The sequence below is a fragment of the Electrophorus electricus genome, chromosome 19 (assembly GCF_041902795.1).
Source record: "Electrophorus electricus isolate QZ-2024a chromosome 19, ASM4190279v1, whole genome shotgun sequence".
Classification (NCBI taxonomy): Eukaryota; Metazoa; Chordata; class Actinopteri; order Gymnotiformes; family Gymnotidae; genus Electrophorus; species Electrophorus electricus.
This window is the reverse complement of record NC_137515.1, coordinates 125,912-145,135: the sequence shown is the minus strand read 5'-3', so window position 1 is coordinate 145,135 and position 19,224 is coordinate 125,912. Positions and strand designations below refer to the sequence as shown.

The 19,224-nt window shown below is 43.4% G+C and overlaps 13 non-coding genes across 13 annotated transcripts; all 13 read left to right on the top strand.

Moving 5' to 3' along the window:
- Positions 1 to 1,407: 1,407 nt before the first annotated feature.
- Positions 1,408 to 1,488, top strand: trnas-aga (transfer RNA serine (anticodon AGA)). Its single transcript has one exon. It is a non-coding gene; the product is annotated as a tRNA-Ser (tRNA).
- Positions 1,489 to 3,541: 2,053 nt separating this feature from the next.
- Positions 3,542 to 3,624, top strand: trnal-cag (transfer RNA leucine (anticodon CAG)). Its single transcript has one exon. It is a non-coding gene; the product is annotated as a tRNA-Leu (tRNA).
- An 81-nt stretch (positions 3,625 to 3,705) lies between these two features.
- On the top strand, positions 3,706 to 3,786 carry trnas-aga (transfer RNA serine (anticodon AGA)). The gene has a single exon. It is a non-coding gene; the product is annotated as a tRNA-Ser (tRNA).
- Positions 3,787 to 5,842: 2,056 nt separating this feature from the next.
- Positions 5,843 to 5,925, top strand: trnal-cag (transfer RNA leucine (anticodon CAG)). The gene has a single exon. It is a non-coding gene; the product is annotated as a tRNA-Leu (tRNA).
- Positions 5,926 to 6,006: 81 nt separating this feature from the next.
- trnas-aga (transfer RNA serine (anticodon AGA)) lies at positions 6,007 to 6,087 on the top strand. The gene has a single exon. It is a non-coding gene; the product is annotated as a tRNA-Ser (tRNA).
- Positions 6,088 to 8,307: 2,220 nt separating this feature from the next.
- Positions 8,308 to 8,388, top strand: trnas-aga (transfer RNA serine (anticodon AGA)). The gene has a single exon. It is a non-coding gene; the product is annotated as a tRNA-Ser (tRNA).
- Positions 8,389 to 10,439: 2,051 nt separating this feature from the next.
- On the top strand, positions 10,440 to 10,522 carry trnal-cag (transfer RNA leucine (anticodon CAG)). The gene has a single exon. It is a non-coding gene; the product is annotated as a tRNA-Leu (tRNA).
- An 81-nt stretch (positions 10,523 to 10,603) lies between these two features.
- Positions 10,604 to 10,684, top strand: trnas-aga (transfer RNA serine (anticodon AGA)). Its single transcript has one exon. It is a non-coding gene; the product is annotated as a tRNA-Ser (tRNA).
- A 2,049-nt stretch (positions 10,685 to 12,733) lies between these two features.
- On the top strand, positions 12,734 to 12,816 carry trnal-cag (transfer RNA leucine (anticodon CAG)). Its single transcript has one exon. It is a non-coding gene; the product is annotated as a tRNA-Leu (tRNA).
- Positions 12,817 to 12,897: 81 nt separating this feature from the next.
- On the top strand, positions 12,898 to 12,978 carry trnas-aga (transfer RNA serine (anticodon AGA)). Its single transcript has one exon. It is a non-coding gene; the product is annotated as a tRNA-Ser (tRNA).
- Positions 12,979 to 15,191: 2,213 nt separating this feature from the next.
- Positions 15,192 to 15,272, top strand: trnas-aga (transfer RNA serine (anticodon AGA)). Its single transcript has one exon. It is a non-coding gene; the product is annotated as a tRNA-Ser (tRNA).
- Positions 15,273 to 17,320: 2,048 nt separating this feature from the next.
- Positions 17,321 to 17,403, top strand: trnal-cag (transfer RNA leucine (anticodon CAG)). Its single transcript has one exon. It is a non-coding gene; the product is annotated as a tRNA-Leu (tRNA).
- Positions 17,404 to 17,484: 81 nt separating this feature from the next.
- Positions 17,485 to 17,565, top strand: trnas-aga (transfer RNA serine (anticodon AGA)). Its single transcript has one exon. It is a non-coding gene; the product is annotated as a tRNA-Ser (tRNA).
- The last annotated feature ends 1,659 nt before the right edge of the window (positions 17,566 to 19,224 follow it).

Sequence of the window (19,224 nt, the reverse complement as noted above, 5' to 3'; positions counted from 1 at the left end):
ATTTACTGCACTCTTTCAATTATTTTAGAGTAAACTATACTAAAGGTATTCTCTGTGGGACACTGGATCACCAGGAAAGGACTTGGGCACCATTGCTTGGTCTGAAGTTGAACTTCACTCAGCAAAATTAAACACAAACCTAAATGCTCTCACAGCAAGAAGAGTTTCAAGGTCAAGGTGGGCTTTTGGGCCAGTTGAACATAATAACTCTTGCACCCAAAGCTACTATCGCAAGCCTAAAATACCAAGCCTCTTAGTAGGGCAATCTAGTGCCATTTTGACTGGACACTCGTAAGAAGCAGAAGTCATTTATTTTGCTCATTTCATAAGGAGACAACGAAGCATGGTGCAGCGCAACTGTGGATCAGAAGTACGGATAAAGAGCTCATCCAGCAATTGAACCTGGGATCACTCACACCCTAAGCAAGAATCAGACACCTAGACCAACGAGCCCAGTTCCCGCAGCTTGCTTTGTTATTCTTTCGACGTTTGCCTCTTGTCCACATTCTGCTCAATTGGCATTATTGATTTGTTACAATTTCCCTTTGATTAATTTAGAGTTCGTTTGATGACTTTATTGGCAAGAGATCAGCACGCTGTTTAAAAATGAGCTGTCCCAGAGAAAGGTCTCACTCCTGGTTCAAAATGTATACCATTTTCTTTTTTATCCCGTTGAAAGCGAAAGCTCGTCAGACGCTGGTATATAAATTTGAACACCTAGCGCGCTATGTAAAAATGAATAAAATGCTTTTCTTTTCCCAAATTCAAAAGCAAATGTTGAAATATTTCAAGGAACGGGTATTATTCCTCATCTTTGATTCAACACTAAAATCAATGCAAAGCATGCTTGCAATACACTGAATTTGTATTGTGAGAATGAGACAGTTTTCAAAAATGATTCAACATCACACGGGCGCATCATTGCAGAGTAAGGAAAAGGGTTTATGCAAGTTCGCACGTCTGTCATAAAGAGTTTTAAAGTGTTTTGAAATATAGCCACTTGTGGGAACCTTACACAGTAACTCTGTGCTAATATTCGGAGTATGTAAATAACATGATAGCCTTACCCTCACATAAGATTTTTCCAGAACATGTGCACTGATAAGAATTGTTGATAAGTTTCTTGATCTGTAGCATGTTAGAGTTCTGTCAGTTTATGGACAACTCGGGCTCAAAGGCAGCGCTCATCATTGCATAAAAAGAGGGGGCGTGGTCTCATGGTCCCCGCCACCCACGGAAGCATGTCAGGATGGCCGAGCGGACCAAGGTGCTGCGTTCAGGTTGCAGTCTCGTCTAGAGGCGTGGTTTCGAATCCCACTTCTGACAAGCTTTTCTCACTGGACATTTCATGCGTTGCGTCGGAGATCTCCAGCTTCAGAGCTGTGCAGTATCGACCTGCGGCACGTGGTAGTCATGGCCGAGAGGTTAAGGCGATGGACTAGAAATCCATTGGGTTTTCCCGCGCAGGTTCGAGTCCTGCTGACTACGTGAGTGTTCTCTGCTGTTCATGAGCTTTGAGTCTGCCTGCAAAACTGCCTTTCCTATCTGGGAGGGAGTCTAAGCCCTCTTCTCTCTCTGAGTTTCCATGTGCGGAGCTCTCTTATTTGTCCATCAAAGGCATGATCATTTCAGGCCTTTGCTATGCTGTGTTTCCACCGTAGCCGGCTTTCTTACTTCACCCAATTGTTACCAACAGGTGTATCTGTAATAGGTGATGAAGAACAACCCAGTTCTTGTCCTGTAGTTCTTCCGCCCTACAGAATCTGGTTGCCTGCCTAATATAACTTGACTGTTACGTCACAGCCAGTCCTTCGATGTCATCTTTACATAGCCTTTGAAAAGAACACTCCTAAGGCCTGCACACCAGTGCTTGGACCTATCGGTACCAAACTCGCTGGCTCTAATCTAAGCCTTGACCAGATGGTGCACGGAGCTTTTCGTGGTGCTGCATCATTCGGCCTCAATTTTTTTAGCCTCTGAAATACACATTGGAAATGACAGGGCAAAATGCACTTAAAAAAAACAACAACAAAAAAAAAACACGACCGCAAGGCCTGTGCATCAATGATTTCACTTAGCCACACCAAACTCAATGGCTTTAACCTATCCTTTGGACAGAGGGAGGTCATCGACTTTTAAAGCCCCATTCTTTAAAGTTGGACCTAGGGCGACCCGTTTCTCTTTCGACGTAGACATTGCTTTAAGGTGAGGGTTGCCGCTGTAAATTCCTAAAAACATAACAAGCCAATTTTGCACCAGGAGAGTTTCTTCTTAAACCCAATGTAGCGCAATTGTTAGATTTACTGCACTCTTTCAATTATTTTAGAGTAAACTATACTAAAGGTATTCTCTGTGGGACACTGGATCACCAGGAAAGGACTTGGGCACCATTGCTTGGTCTGAAGTTGAACTTCACTCAGCAAAATTAAACACAAACCTAAATGCTCTCACAGCAAGAAGAGTTTCAAGGTCAAGGTGGGCTTTTGGGCCAGTTGAACATAATAACTCTTGCACCCAAAGCTACTATCGCAAGCCTAAAATACCAAGCCTCTTAGTAGGGCAATCTAGTGCCATTTTGACTGGACACTCGTAAGAAGCAGAAGTCATTTATTTTGCTCATTTCATAAGGAGACAACGAAGCATGGTGCAGCGCAACTGTGGATCAGAAGTACGGATAAAGAGCTCATCCAGCAATTGAACCTGGGATCACTCACACCCTAAGCAAGAATCAGACACCTAGACCAACGAGCCCAGTTCCCGCAGCTTGCTTTGTTATTCTTTCGACGTTTGCCTCTTGTCCACATTCTGCTCAATTGGCATTATTGATTTGTTACAATTTCCCTTTGATCAATTTAGAGTTCGTTTGATGACTTTATTGGCAAGAGATCAGCACGCTGTTTAAAAATGAGCTGTCCCAGAGAAAGGTCTCACTCCTGCTTCAAAATGTATACCATTTTCTTTTTTATCCCGTTGAAAGCGAAAGCTCGTCAGACGCTGGTATATAAATTGGAACACCTAGCGCGCTATGTAAAAATGAATAAAATGCTTTTCTTTTCCCAAATTCAAAAGCAAATGTTGAAATATTTCAAGGAAGGGGTATTATTCCTCATCTTTGATTCAACACTAAAATCAATGCAAAGCATGCTTGCAATACACTGAATTTGTATTGTGAGAATGAGACAGTTTTCAAAAATGATTCAACATCACACGGGCGCATCATTGCAGAGTAAGGAAAAGGCTTTATGCAAGTTCGCACGTCTGTCATAAAGAGTTTTAAAGTGTTTTGAAATATAGCCACTTGTGGGAACCTTACACAGTAACTCTGTGCTAATATTCGGAGTATGTAAATAACATGATAGCCTTACCCTTACATAAGATTTTTCCAGAACATGTGCACTGATAAGAATTGTTGATAAGTTTCTTGATCTGTAGCATGTTAGAGTTCTGTCAGTTTATGGACAACTCGGGCTCAAAGGCAGCGCTCATCATTGCATAAAAAGAGGGGGCATGGTCTCATGGTCCCCGCCACCCACCGAAGCGTGTCAGGATGGCCGAGCGGACCAAGGTGCTGCGTTCAGGTCGCAGTCTCGTCTAGAGGCGTGGGTTCGAATCCCACTTCTGACAAGCTTTTCTCACTGGACATTTCATGCATTGCGTCGGAGATCTCCAGCTTCAGAGCTGTGCAGTATCGACCTGCGGCACGTGGTAGTCATGGCCGAGAGGTTAAGGCGATGGACTAGAAATCCATTGGGTTTTCCCGCGCAGGTTCGAGTCCTGCTGACTACGTGAGTGTTCTCTGCTGTTCATGAGCTTTGAGTCTGCCTGCAAAACTGCCTTTCCTATCTGGGAGGGAGTCTAAGCCCTCTTCTCTCTCTGAGTTTCCATGTGCGGAGCTCTCTTATTTGTCCATCAAAGGCACGATCATTTCAGGCCTTTGCTATGCTGTGTTTCCACCGTAGCCAGCTTTCTTACTTCACCCAATTGTTACCAACAGGTGTATCTGTAATAGGTGATGAAGAACAACCCAGTTCTTGTCCTGTAGTTCTTCCGCCCTACAGAATCTGGTTGCCTGCCTAATATAACTTGACTGTTACGTCACAGCCAGTCCTTCGATGTCATCTTTACATAGCCTTTGAAAAGAACACTCCTAAGGCCTGCACACCAGTGCTTGGACCTATCGGTACCAAACTCGCTGGCTCTAATCTAAGCCTTGACCAGATGGTGCAAGGAGCTTTTCGTGGTGCTGCATCATTCGGCCTCAAGTTTTTTAGCCTCTGAAATACACATTGGAAATGACAGGGCAAAATGCACTTAAAAAAAAAACAAAAAAAAAACCAAAAACACGACCGCAAGGCCTGTGCATCAATGATTTCACTTAGCCACACCAAACTCAATGGCTTTAACCTATCCTTTGGACAGAGGGAGGTCATCGACTTTTAAAGCCCCATTCTTTAAAGTTGGACCTAGGGCGACCCGTTTCTCTTTAGACGTAGACATTGCTTTAAGGTGAGGGTTGCCGCTGTAAATTCCTAAAAACATAACAAGCCAATTTTGCACCAGGAGAGTTTCTTCTTAAACCCAATGTAGCGCAATTGTTAGATTTACTGCACTCTTTCAATTATTTTAGAGTAAACTATACTAAAGGTATTCTCTGTGGGACACTGGATCACCAGGAAAGGACTTGGGCACCATTGCTTGGTCTGAAGTTGAACTTCACTCAGCAAAATTAAACACAAACCTAAATGCTCTCACAGCAAGAAGAGTTTCAAGGTCAAGGTGGGCTTTTGGGCCAGTTGAACATAATAACTCTTGCACCCAAAGCTACTATCGCAAGCCTAAAATACCAAGCCTCTTAGTAGGGCAATCTAGTGCCATTTTGACTGGACACTCGTAAGAAGCAGAAGTCATTTATTTTGCTCATTTCATAAGGAGACAACGAAGCATGGTGCAGCGCAACTGTGGATCAGAAGTACGGATAAAGAGCTCATCCAGCAATTGAACCTGGGATCACTCACACCCTAAGCAAGAATCAGACACCTAGACCAACGAGCCCAGTTCCCGCAGCTTGCTTTGTTATTCTTTCGACGTTTGCCTCTTGTCCACATTCTGCTCAATTGGCATTATTGATTTGTTACAATTTCCCTTTGATCAATTTAGAGTTCGTTTGATGACTTTATTGGCAAGAGATCAGCACGCTGTTTAAAAATGAGCTGTCCCAGAGAAAGGTCTCACTCCTGCTTCAAAATGTATACCATTTTCTTTTTTATCCCGTTGAAAGCGAAAGCTCGTCAGACGCTGGTATATAAATTGGAACACCTAGCGCGCTATGTAAAAATGAATAAAATGCTTTTCTTTTCCCAAATTCAAAAGCAAATGTTGAAATATTTCAAGGAAGGGGTATTATTCCTCATCTTTGATTCAACACTAAAATCAATGCAAAGCATGCTTGCAATACACTGAATTTGTATTGTGAGAATGAGACAGTTTTCAAAAATGATTCAACATCACACGGGCGCATCATTGCAGAGTAAGGAAAAGGCTTTATGCAAGTTCGCACGTCTGTCATAAAGAGTTTTAAAGTGTTTTGAAATATAGCCACTTGTGGGAACCTTACACAGTAACTCTGTGCTAATATTCGGAGTATGTAAATAACATGATAGCCTTACCCTTACATAAGATTTTTCCAGAACATGTGCACTGATAAGAATTGTTGATAAGTTTCTTGATCTGTAGCATGTTAGAGTTCTGTCAGTTTATGGACAACTCGGGCTCAAAGGCAGCGCTCATCATTGCATAAAAAGAGGGGGCATGGTCTCATGGTCCCCGCCACCCACCGAAGCGTGTCAGGATGGCCGAGCGGACCAAGGTGCTGCGTTCAGGTCGCAGTCTCGTCTAGAGGCGTGGGTTCGAATCCCACTTCTGACAAGCTTTTCTCACTGGACATTTCATGCATTGCGTCGGAGATCTCCAGCTTCAGAGCTGTGCAGTATCGACCTGCGGCACGTGGTAGTCATGGCCGAGAGGTTAAGGCGATGGACTAGAAATCCATTGGGTTTTCCCGCGCAGGTTCGAGTCCTGCTGACTACGTGAGTGTTCTCTGCTGTTCATGAGCTTTGAGTCTGCCTGCAAAACTGCCTTTCCTATCTGGGAGGGAGTCTAAGCCCTCTTCTCTCTCTGAGTTTCCATGTGCGGAGCTCTCTTATTTGTCCATCAAAGGCACGATCATTTCAGGCCTTTGCTATGCTGTGTTTCCACCGTAGCCAGCTTTCTTACTTCACCCAATTGTTACCAACAGGTGTATCTGTAATAGGTGATGAAGAACAACCCAGTTCTTGTCCTGTAGTTCTTCCGCCCTACAGAATCTGGTTGCCTGCCTAATATAACTTGACTGTTACGTCACAGCCAGTCCTTCGATGTCATCTTTACATAGCCTTTGAAAAGAACACTCCTAAGGCCTGCACACCAGTGCTTGGACCTATCGGTACCAAACTCGCTGGCTCTAATCTAAGCCTTGACCAGATGGTGCAAGGAGCTTTTCGTGGTGCTGCATCATTCGGCCTCAAGTTTTTTAGCCTCTGAAATACACATTGGAAATGACAGGGCAAAATGCACTTAAAAAAAAAACAAAAAAAAAACCAAAAACACGACCGCAAGGCCTGTGCATCAATGATTTCACTTAGCCACACCAAACTCAATGGCTTTAACCTATCCTTTGGACAGAGGGAGGTCATCGACTTTTAAAGCCCCATTCTTTAAAGTTGGACCTAGGGCGACCCGTTTCTCTTTAGACGTAGACATTGCTTTAAGGTGAGGGTTGCCGCTGTAAATTCCTAAAAACATAACAAGCCAATTTTGCACCAGGAGAGTTTCTTCTTAAACCCAATGTAGCGCAATTGTTAGATTTACTGCACTCTTTCAATTATTTTAGAGTAAACTATACTAAAGGTATTCTCTGTGGGACACTGGATCACCAGGAAAGGACTTGGGCACCATTGCTTGGTCTGAAGTTGAACTTCACTCAGCAAAATTAAACACAAACCTAAATGCTCTCACAGCAAGAAGAGTTTCAAGGTCACGGTGGGCTTTTGGGCCAGTTGAACATAATAACTCTTGCACCCAAAGCTACTATCGCAAGCCTAAAATACCAAGCCTCTTAGTAGGGCAATCTAGTGCCATTTTGACTGGACACTCGTAAGAAGCAGAAGTCATTTATTTTGCTCATTTCATAAGGAGACAACGAAGCATGGTGCAGCGCAACTGTGGATCAGAAGAACGGATAAAGAGCTCATCCAGCAATTGAACCTGGGTTCACTCACACCCTAAGCAAGAATCAGACACCTAGACCAACGAGCCCAGTTCCCGCAGCTTGCTTTGTTATTCTTTCGAGGTTTGCCTCTTGTCCACATTCTGCTCAATTGGCATTATTGATTTGTTACAATTTTCCTTTGATCAATTTAGAGTTCGTTTGATGACTTTATTGGCAAGAGATCAGCACGCTGTTTAAAAATGAGCTGTCCCAGAGAAAGGTCTCACTCCTGCTTCAAAATGTATACCATTTTCTTTTTTATCCCGTTGAAAGCGAAAGCTCGTCAGACGCTGGTATATAAATTTGAACACCTAGCGCGCTATGTAAAAATGAATAAAATGCTTTTCTTTTCCCAAATTCAAAAGCAAATGTTGAAATATTTCAAGGAACGGGTATTATTCCACATCTTTGATTCAACACTAAAATCAATGCAAAGCATGCTTGCAATACACTGAATTTGTATTGTGAGAATGAGACAGTTTTCAAAAATGATTCAACATCACACGGGCGCATCATTGCAGAGTAAGGAAAAGGCTTTATGCAAGTTCGCACGTCTGTCATAAAGAGTTTTAAAGTGTTTTGAAATATAGCCACTTGTGGGAACCTTACACAGTAACTCTGTGCTAATATTCGGAGTATGTAAATAACATGATAGCCTTACCCTCACATAAGATTTTTCCAGAACATGTGCACTGATAAGAATTGTTGATAAGTTTCTTGATCTGTAGCATGTTAGAGTTCTGTCAGTTTATGGACAACTCGGGCTCAAAGGCAGCGCTCATCATTGCATAAAAAGAGGGGGCGTGGTCTCGTGGTCCCCGCCACCCACGGAAGCGTGTCAGGATGGCCGAGCGGACCAAGGCGCTGCGTTCAGGTCGCAGTCTCGTCTAGAGGCGTGGGTTGGGATCCCACTTCTGACAAGCTTTTCTCACTCGACATTTCATGCGTTGCGTCGGTGCTCTTCAGCTTCAGAGCTGTGCAGTATCGACCTGCGGCACGTGGTAGTCATGGCCGAGAGGTTAAGGCGATGGACTAGAAATCCATTGGGTTTTCCCGTGCATGTTCGAGTCCTGCTGGCTACGTGAGTGTTCTCTGCTGTTCATGAGCTTTGAGTCTGCCTGCAAAACTGCCTTTCCTATCTGGGAGGGAGTCTAAGCCCTCTTCTCTCTCTGAGTTTCCATGTGCGGAGCTCTCTTATTTGGCCATGAAAGGCATGATCATTTCAGGCCTTTGCTATGCTGTGTTTCCACCGTAGCCGGCTTTCTTACTTCACCTAATTGTTACCAACAGGTGTATCTGTAATAGGTGATGAAGAACAACCCAGTTCTTGTCCTGTAGTTCTTCCGCCCTACAGAATCTGGTTGCCTGCCTAATATAACTTGACTGTTACGTCACAGCCAGTCCTTCGATGTCATCTTTACATAGCCTTTGAAAAGAACAATCCTAAGGCCTGCACACCAGTGCTTGGACCTATCGGTACCAAACTCGCTGGCTCTAATCTAAGCCTTGACCAGATGGTGCACGGAGCTTTTCGTGGTGCTGCATCATTCGGCCTCAAGTTTTTTAGCCTCTGAAATACACATTGGAAATGACAGGGCAAAATGCACTTAAAAAAAAAAAAAAAAAAAAAAACACGACCGCAAGGCCTGTGCATCAATGATTTCACTTAGCCACACCAAACTCAATGGCTTTAACCTATCCTTTGGAAAGAGGGAGGTCATCGACTTTTAAAGCCCCATTCTTTAAAGTTGGACCTAGGGCGACCCGTTTCTCTTTAGACGTAGACATTGCTTTAAGGTGAGGGTTGCCGCTGTAAATTCCTAGAAACATAACAAGCCAATTTTGCACCAGGAGAGTTTCTTCTTAAACCCAATGTAGCGCAATTGTTAGATTTACTGCACTCTTTCAATTATTTTAGAGTAAACTATACTAAAGGTATTCTCTGTGGGACACTGGATCACCAGGAAAGGACTTGGGCACCATTGCTTGGTCTGAAGTTGAACTTCACTCAGCAAAATTAAACACAAACCTAAATGCTCTCACAGCAAGAAGAGTTTCAAGGTCAAGGTGGGCTTTTGCGCCAGTTGAACATAATAACTCTTGCACCCAAAGCTACTATCGCAAGCCTTAAATACCAAGCCTTTTAGTAGGGCAATCTAGTGCCATTTTCACTGGACACTCGTAAGAAGCAGAAGTCATTTATTTTGCTCATTTCATAAGGAGACAACGAAGCATGGTGCAGCGCAACTGTGGATCAGAAGTACGGATAAAGAGCTCATCCAGCAGTTGAACCTGGGATCACTCACACCCTAAGCAAGAATCAGACACCTAGACCAACGAGCCCAGTTCCCGCAGCTTGCTTTGTTATTCTTTCGACGTTTGCCTCTTGTCCACATTCTGCTCAATTGGCATTATTGATTTGTTACAATTTTCCTTTGATCAATTTAGAGTTCATTTGATGACTTTATTGGCAAGAGATCAGCACGCTGTTTAAAAATGAGCTGTCCCAGAGAAAGGTCTCACTCCTGCTTCAAAATGTATACCATTTTCTTTTTTATTCCGTTGAAAGCGAAAGCTCGTCAGACGCTGGTATATAAATTTGAACACCTAGCGCGCTATGTAAAAATGAATAAAATGCTTTTCTTTTCCCAAATTCAAAAGCAAATGTTGAAATATTTCAAGGAAGGGGTATTATTCCTCATCTTTGATTCAACACTAAAATCAATGCAAAGCATGCTTGCAATACACTGAATTTGTATTGTGAGAATGAGACAGTTTTCAAAAATGATTCAACATCACACGGGCGCATCATTGCAGAGTAAGGAAAAGGCTTTATGCAAGTTCGCACGTCTGTCATAAAGAGTTTTAAAGTGTTTTGAAATATAGCCACTTGTGGGAACCTTACACAGTAACTCTGTGCTAATATTCGGAGTATGTAAATAACATGATAGCCTTACCCTCACATAAGATTTTTCCAGAACATGTGCACTGATAAGAATTGTTGATAAGTTTCTTGATCTGTAGCATGTTAGAGTTCTGTCAGTTTATGGACAACTCGGGCTCAAAGGCAGCGCTCATCATTGCATAAAAAGAGGGGGCGTGGTCTCATGGTCCCCGCCACCCACGGAAGCGTGTCAGGATGGCCGAGCGGAACAAGGCGCTGCGTTCAGGTCGCAGTCTCGTCTAGAGGCGTGGGTTCGAATCCCTCTTCTGACAAGCTTTTCTCACTCGACATTTCATGCGTTGCGTCGGTGCTCTTCAGCTTCAGAGCTGTGCAGTATCGACCTGCGGCACGTGGTAGTCATGGCCGAGAGGTTAAGGCGATGGACTAGAAATCCATTGGGTTTTCCCGCGCAGGTTCGAGTCCTGCTGACTACTTGAGTGTTCTCTGCTGTTCATGAGCTTTGAGTCTGCCTGCAAAACTGCCTTTCCTATCTGGGAGGGAGTCTAAGCCCTCTTCTCTCTCTGAGTTTCCATGTGCGGAGCTCTCTTATTTGTCCATCAAAGGCATAATCATTTCAGGCCTTTGCTATGCTGTGTTTCCACCGTAGCCGGCTTTCTTACTTCACCCAATTGTTACCAACAGGTGTATCTGTAATAGGTGATGAAGAACAACCCAGTTCTTGTCCTGTAGTTCTTCCGCCCTACAGAATCTAGTTGCCTGCCTAATATAACTTGACTGTTACGTCACAGCCAGTCCTTCGATGTCATCTTTACATAGCCTTTGAAAAGAACACTCCTAAGGCCTGCACACCAGTGCTTGGACCTATCGGTACCAAACTCGCTGGCTCTAATCTAAGCCTTGACCAGATGGTGCACGGAGCTTTTCGTGGTGCTGCATCATTCGGCCTCAAGTTTTTTAGCCTCTGAAATACACATTGGAAATGACAGGGCAAAATGCACTTAAAAAAAAAAAAAAAAAAAAACACGACCGCGAGGCCTGTGCATCAATGATTTCACTTAGCCACACCAAACTCAATGGCTTTAACCTATCCTTTGGACAGAGGGAGGTCATCGACTTTTAAAGCCCCATTCTTTAAAGTTGGACCTAGGGCGACCCGTTTCTCTTTAGACGTAGACATTGCTTTAAGGTGAGGGTTGCCGCTGTAAATTCCTAAAAACATAACAAGCCAATTTTGCACCAGGAGAGTTTCTTCTTAAACCCAATGTAGCGCAATTGTTAGATTTACTGCACTCTTTCAATTATTTTAGAGTAAACTATACTAAAGGTATTCTCTGTGGGACACTGGATCACCAGGAAAGGACTTGGGCACCATTGCTTGGTCTGAAGTTGAACTTCACTCAGCAAAATTAAACACAAACCTAAATGCTCTCACAGCAAGAAGAGTTTCAAGGTCAAGGTGGGCTTTTGCGCCAGTTGAACATAATAACTCTTGCACCCAAAGCTGCTATCGCAAGCCTTAAATACCAAGCCTCTTAGTAGGGCAATCTAGTGCCATTTTCACTGGACACTCGTAAGAAGCAGAAGTCATTTATTTTGCTCATTTCATAAGGAGACAACGAAGCATGGTGCAGCGCAACTGTGGATCAGAAGTTCGGATAAAGAGCTCATCCAGCAGTTGAACCTGGGATCACTCACACCCTAAGCAAGAATCAGACACCTAGACCAACGAGCCCAGTTCCCGCAGCTTGCTTTGTTATTCTTTCGACGTTTGCCTCTTGTCCACATTCTGCTCAATTGGCATTATTGATTTGTTACAATTTTCCTTTGATCAATTTAGAGTTCATTTGATGACTTTATTGGCAAGAGATCAGCACGCTGTTTAAAAATGAGCTGTCCCAGAGAAAGGTCTCACTCCTGCTTCAAAATGTATACCATTTTCTTTTTTATTCCGTTGAAAGCGAAAGCTCGTCAGACGCTGGTATATAAATTTGAACACCTAGCGCGCTATGTAAAAATGAATAAAATGCTTTTCTTTTCCCAAATTCAAAAGCAAATGTTGAAATATTTCAAGGAAGGGGTATTATTCCTCATCTTTGATTCAACACTAAAATCAATGCAAAGCATGCTTGCAATACACTGAATTTGTATTGTGAGAATGAGACAGTTTTCAAAAATGATTCAACATCACACGGGCGCATCATTGCAGAGTAAGGAAAAGGCTTTATGCAAGTTCGCACGTCTGTCATAAAGAGTTTTAAAGTGTTTTGAAATATAGCCACTTGTGGGAACCTTACACAGTAACTCTGTGCTAATATTCGGAGTATGTAAATAACATGATAGCCTTACCCTCACATAAGATTTTTCCAGAACATGTGCACTGATAAGAATTGTTGATAAGTTTCTTGATCTGTAGCATGTTAGAGTTCTGTCAGTTTATGGACAACTCGGGCTCAAAGGCAGCGCTCATCATTGCATAAAAAGAGGGGGCGTGGTCTCATGGTCCCCGCCACCCACGGAAGCGTGTCGGGATGGCCGAGCGGACCAAGGCGCTGCGTTCAGGTCGCAGTCTCGTCTAGAGGCGTGGGTTCGAATCCAACTTCTGACAAGCTTTTCTCACTCGACATTTCATGCGTTGCGTCGGTGCTCTTCAGCTTCAGAGCTGTGCAGTATCGACCTGCGGCACGTGGTAGTCATGGCCGAGAGGTTAAGGCGATGGACTAGAAATCCATTGGGTTTTCCCGCGCAGGTTCGAGTCCTGCTGACTACGTGAGTGTTCTCTGCTGTTCATGAGCTTTGAGTCTGCCTGCAAAACTGCCTTTCCTATCTGGGAGGGAGTCTAAGCCCTCTTCTCTCTCTGAGTTTCCATGTGCGGAGCTCTCTTATTTGTCCATCAAAGGCATGATCATTTCAGGCCTTTGCTATGCTGTGTTTCCACCGTAGCCGGCTTTCTTACTTCACCCAATTGTTACCAACAGGTGTATCTGTAATAGGTGATGAAGAACAACCCAGTTCTTGTCCTGTAGTTCTTCCGCCCTACAGAATCTAGTTGCCTGCCTAATATAACTTGACTGTTACGTCACAGCCAGTCCTTCGATGTCATCTTTACATAGCCTTTGAAAAGAACACTCCTAAGGCCTGCACACCAGTGCTTGGACCTAACGGTACCAAACTCGCTGGCTCTAATCTAAGCCTTGACCAGATGGTGCACAGAGCTTTTCGTGGTGCTGCATCATTCGGCCTCAAGTTTTTTAGCCTCTGAAATACACATTGGAAATGACAGGGCAAAATGCACTTAAAAAAAAAAAAAAAAAAAAACACGACCGCGAGGCCTGTGCATCAATGATTTCACTTAGCCACACCAAACTCAATGGCTTTAACCTATCCTTTGGACAGAGGGAGGTCATCGACTTTTAAAGCCCCATTCTTTAAAGTTGGACCTAGGGCGACCCGTTTCTCTTTAGACGTAGACATTGCTTTAAGGTGAGGGTTGCCGCTGTAAATTCCTAAAAACATAACAAGCCAATTTTGCACCAGGAGAGTTTCTTCTTAAACCCAATGTAGCGCAATTGTTAGATTTACTGCACTCTTTCAATTATTTTAGAGTAAACTATACTAAAGGTATTCTCTGTGGGACACTGGATCACCAGGAAAGGACTTGGGCACCATTGCTTGGTCTGAAGTTGAACTTCACTCAGCAAAATTAAACACAAACCTAAATGCTCTCACAGCAAGAAGAGTTTCAAGGTCAAGGTGGGCTTTTGCGCCAGTTGAACATAATAACTCTTGCACCCAAAGCTGCTATCGCAAGCCTTAAATACCAAGCCTCTTAGTAGGGCAATCTAGTGCCATTTTCACTGGACACTCGTAAGAAGCAGAAGTCATTTATTTTGCTCATTTCATAAGGAGACAACGAAGCATGGTGCAGCGCAACTGTGGATCAGAAGTTCGGATAAAGAGCTCATCCAGCAATTGAACCTGGGATCACTCACACCCTAAGCAAGAATCAGACACCTAGACCAACGAGCCCAGTTCCCGCAGCTTGCTTTGTTATTCTTTCGACGTTTGCCTCTTGTCCACATTCTGCTCAATTGGCATTATTGATTTGTTACAATTTTCCTTTGATCAATTTAGAGTTCATTTGATGACTTTATTGGCAAGAGATCAGCACGCTGTTTAAAAATGAGCTGTCCCAGAGAAAGGTCTCACTCCTGCTTCAAAATGTATACCATTTTCTTTTTTATTCCGTTGAAAGCGAAAGCTCGTCAGACGCTGGTATATAAATTTGAACACCTAGCGCGCTATGTAAAAATGAATAAAATGCTTTTCTTTTCCCAAATTCAAAAGCAAATGTTGAAATATTTCAAGGAAGGGGTATTATTCCTCATCTTTGATTCAACACTAAAATCAATGCAAAGCATGCTTGCAATACACTGAATTTGTATTGTGAGAATGAGACAGTTTTCAAAAATGATTCAACATCACACGGGCGCATCATTGCAGAGTAAGGAAAAGGCTTTATGCAAGTTCGCACGTCTGTCATAAAGAGTTTTAAAGTGTTTTGAAATATAGCCACTTGTGGGAACCTTACACAGTAACTCTGTGCTAATATTCGGAGTATGTAAATAACATGATAGCCTTACCCTCACATAAGATTTTTCCAGAACATGTGCACTGATAAGAATTGTTGATAAGTTTCTTGATCTGTAGCATGTTAGAGTTCTGTCAGTTTATGGACAACTCGGGCTCAAAGGCAGCGCTCATCATTGCATAAAAAGAGGGGGCGTGGTCTCATGGTCCCCGCCACCCACGGAAGCGTGTCGGGATGGCCGAGCGGACCAAGGCGCTGCGTTCAGGTTGCAGTCTCGTCTAGAGGCGTGGGTTCGAATCCAACTTCTGACAAGCTTTTCTCACTCGACATTTCATGCGTTGCGTCGGTGCTCTTCAGCTTCAGAGCTGTGCAGTATCGACCTGCGGCACGTGGTAGTCATGGCCGAGAGGTTAAGGCGATGGACTAGAAATCCATTGGGTTTTCCCGCGCAGGTTCGAGTCCTGCTGACTACGTGAGTGTTCTCTGCTGTTCATGAGCTTTGAGTCTGCCTGCAAAACTGCCTTTCCTATCTGGGAGGGAGTCTAAGCCCTCTTCTCTCTCTGAGTTTCCATGTGCGGAGCTCTCTTATTTGTCCATCAAAGGCATGATCATTTCAGGCCTTTGCTATGCTGTGTTTCCACCGTAGCCGGCTTTCTTACTTCACCCAATTGTTACCAACAGGTGTATCTGTAATAGGTGATGAAGAACAACCCAGTTCTTGTCCTGTAGTTCTTCCGCCCTACAGAATCTAGTTGCCTGCCTAATATAACTTGACTGTTACGTCACAGCCAGTCCTTCGATGTCATCTTTACATAGCCTTTGAAAAGAACACTCCTAAGGCCTGCACACCAGTGCTTGGACCTATCGGTACCAAACTCGCTGGCTCTAATCTAAGCCTTGACCAGATGGTGCACGGAGCTTTTCGTGGTGCTGCATCATTCGGCCTCAAGTTTTTTAGCCTCTGAAATACACATTGGAAATGACAGGGCAAAATGCACTTAAAAAAAAAAAAAAAAAAAACACGACCGCGAGGCCTGTGCATCAATGATTTCACTTAGCCACACCAAACTCAATGGCTTTAACCTATCCTTTGGACAGAGGGAGGTCATCGACTTTTAAAGCCCCATTCTTTAAAGTTGGACCTAGGGCGACCCGTTTCTCTTTAGACGTAGACATTGCTTTAAGGTGAGGGTTGCCGCTGTAAATTCCTAAAAACATAACAAGCCAATTTTGCACCAGGAGAGTTTCTTCTTAAACCCAATGTAGCGCAATTGTTAGATTTACTGCACTCTTTCAATTATTTTAGAGTAAACTATACTAAAGGTATTCTCTGTGGGACACTGGATCACCAGGAAAGGACTTGGGCACCATTGCTTGGTCTGAAGTTGAACTTCACTCAGCAAAATTAAACACAAACCTAAATGCTCTCACAGCAAGAAGAGTTTCAAGGTCAAGGTGGGCTTTTGCGCCAGTTGAACATAATAACTCTTGCACCCAAAGCTGCTATCGCAAGCCTTAAATACCAAGCCTCTTAGTAGGGCAATCTAGTGCCATTTTCACTGGACACTCGTAAGAAGCAGAAGTCATTTATTTTGCTCATTTCATAAGGAGACAACGAAGCATGGTGCAGCGCAACTGTGGATCAGAAGTTCGGATAAAGAGCTCATCCAGCAATTGAACCTGGGATCACTCACACCCTAAGCAAGAATCAGACACCTAGACCAACGAGCCCAGTTCCCGCAGCTTGCTTTGTTATTCTTTCGACGTTTGCCTCTTGTCCACATTCTGCTCAATTGGCATTATTGATTTGTTACAATTTTCCTTTGATCAATTTAGAGTTCATTTGATGACTTTATTGGCAAGAGATCAGCACGCTGTTTAAAAATGAGCTGTCCCAGAGAAAGGTCTCACTCCTGCTTCAAAATGTATACCATTTTCTTTTTTATTCCGTTGAAAGCGAAAGCTCGTCAGACGCTGGTATATAAATTTGAACACCTAGCGCGCTATGTAAAAATGAATAAAATGCTTTTCTTTTCCCAAATTCAAAAGCAAATGTTGAAATATTTCAAGGAAGGGGTATTATTCCTCATCTTTGATTCAACACTAAAATCAATGCAAAGCATGCTTGCAATACACTGAATTTGTATTGTGAGAATGAGACAGTTTTCAAAAATGATTCAACATCACACGGGCGCATCATTGCAGAGTAAGGAAAAGGCTTTATGCAAGTTCGCACGTCTGTCATAAAGAGTTTTAAAGTGTTTTGAAATATAGCCACTTGTGGGAACCTTACACAGTAACTCTGTGCTAATATTCGGAGTATGTAAATAACATGATAGCCTTACCCTCACATAAGATTTTTCCAGAACATGTGCACTGATAAGAATTGTTGATAAGTTTCTTGATCTGTAGCATGTTAGAGTTCTGTCAGTTTATGGACAACTCGGGCTCAAAGGCAGCGCTCATCATTGCATAAAAAGAGGGGGCGTGGTCTCATGGTCCCCGCCACCCACGGCAGCGTGTCGGGATGGCCGAGCGGACCAAGGCGCTGCGTTCAGGTCGCAGTCTCGTCTAGAGGCGTGGGTTCGAATCCAACTTCTGACAAGCTTTTCTCACTCGACATTTCATGCGTTGCGTCGGTGCTCTTCAGCTTCAGAGCTGTGCAGTATCGACCTGCGGCACGTGGTAGTCATGGCCGAGAGGTTAAGGCGATGGACTAGAAATCCATTGGGTTTTCCCGCGCAGGTTCGAGTCCTGCTGACTACGTGAGTGTTCTCTGCTGTTCATGAGCTTTGAGTCTGCCTGCAAAACTGCCTTTCCTATCTGGGAGGGAGTCTAAGCCCTCTTCTCTCTCTGAGTTTCCATGTGCGGAGCTCTCTTATTTGTCCATCAAAGGCATGATCATTTCAGGCCTTTGCTATGCTGTGTTTCCACCGTAGCCGGCTTTCTTACTTCACCCAATTGTTACCAACAGGTGTATCTGTAATAGGTGATGAAGAACAACCCAGTTCTTGTCCTGTAGTTCTTCCGCCCTACAGAATCTAGTTGCCTGCCTAATATAACTTGACTGTTACGTCACAGCCAGTCCTTCGATGTCATCTTTACATAGCCTTTGAAAAGAACACTCCTAAGGCCTGCACACCAGTGCTTGGACCTATCGGTACCAAACTCGCTGGCTCTAATCTAAGCCTTGACCAGATGGTGCACGGAGCTTTTCGTGGTGCTGCATCATTCGGCCTCAAGTTTTTTAGCCTCTGAAATACACATTGGAAATGACAGGGCAAAATGCACTTAAAAAAAAAACAAAAAAAAAACACGACCGCGAGGCCTGTGCATCAATGATTTCACTTAGCCACACCAAACTCAATGGCTTTAACCTATCCTTTGGACAGAGGGAGGTCATCGACTTTTAAAGCCCCATTCTTTAAAGTTGGACCTAGGGCGACCCGTTTCTCTTTAGACGTAGACATTGCTTTAAGGTGAGGGTTGCCGCTGTAAATTCCTAAAAACATAACAAGCCAATTTTGCACCAGGAGAGTTTCTTCTTAAACCCAATGTAGCGCAATTGTTAGATTTACTGCACTCTTTCAATTATTTTAGAGTAAACTATACTAAAGGTATTCTCTGTGGGACACTGGATCACCAGGAAAGGACTTGGGCACCATTGCTTGGTCTGAAGTTGAACTTCACTCAGCAAAATTAAACACAAACCTAAATGCTCTCACAGCAAGAAGAGTTTCAAGGTCAAGGTGGGCTTTTGCGCCAGTTGAACATAATAACTCTTGCACCCAAAGCTGCTATCGCAAGCCTTAAATACCAAGCCTCTTAGTAGGGCAATCTAGTGCCATTTTCACTGGACACTCGTAAGAAGCAGAAGTCATTTATTTTGCTCATTTCATAAGGAGACAACGAAGCATGGTGCAGCGCAACTGTGGATCAGAAGTTCGGATAAAGAGCTCATCCAGCAATTGAACCTGGGATCACTCACACCCTAAGCAAGAATCAGACACCTAGACCAACGAGCCCAGTTCCCGCAGCTTGCTTTGTTATTCTTTCGACGTTTGCCTCTTGTCCACATTCTGCTCAATTGGCATTATTGATTTGTTACAATTTTCCTTTGATCAATTTAGAGTTCATTTGATGACTTTATTGGCAAGAGATCAGCACGCTGTTTAAAAATGAGCTGTCCCAGAGAAAGGTCTCACTCCTGCTTCAAAATGTATACCATTTTCTTTTTTATTCCGTTGAAAGCGAAAGCTCGTCAGACGCTGGTATATAAATTTGAACACCTAGCGCGCTATGTAAAAATGAATAAAATGCTTTTCTTTTCCCAAATTCAAAAGCAAATGTTGAAATATTTCAAGGAAGGGGTATTATTCCTCATCTTTGATTCAACACTAAAATCAATGCAAAGCATGCTTGCAA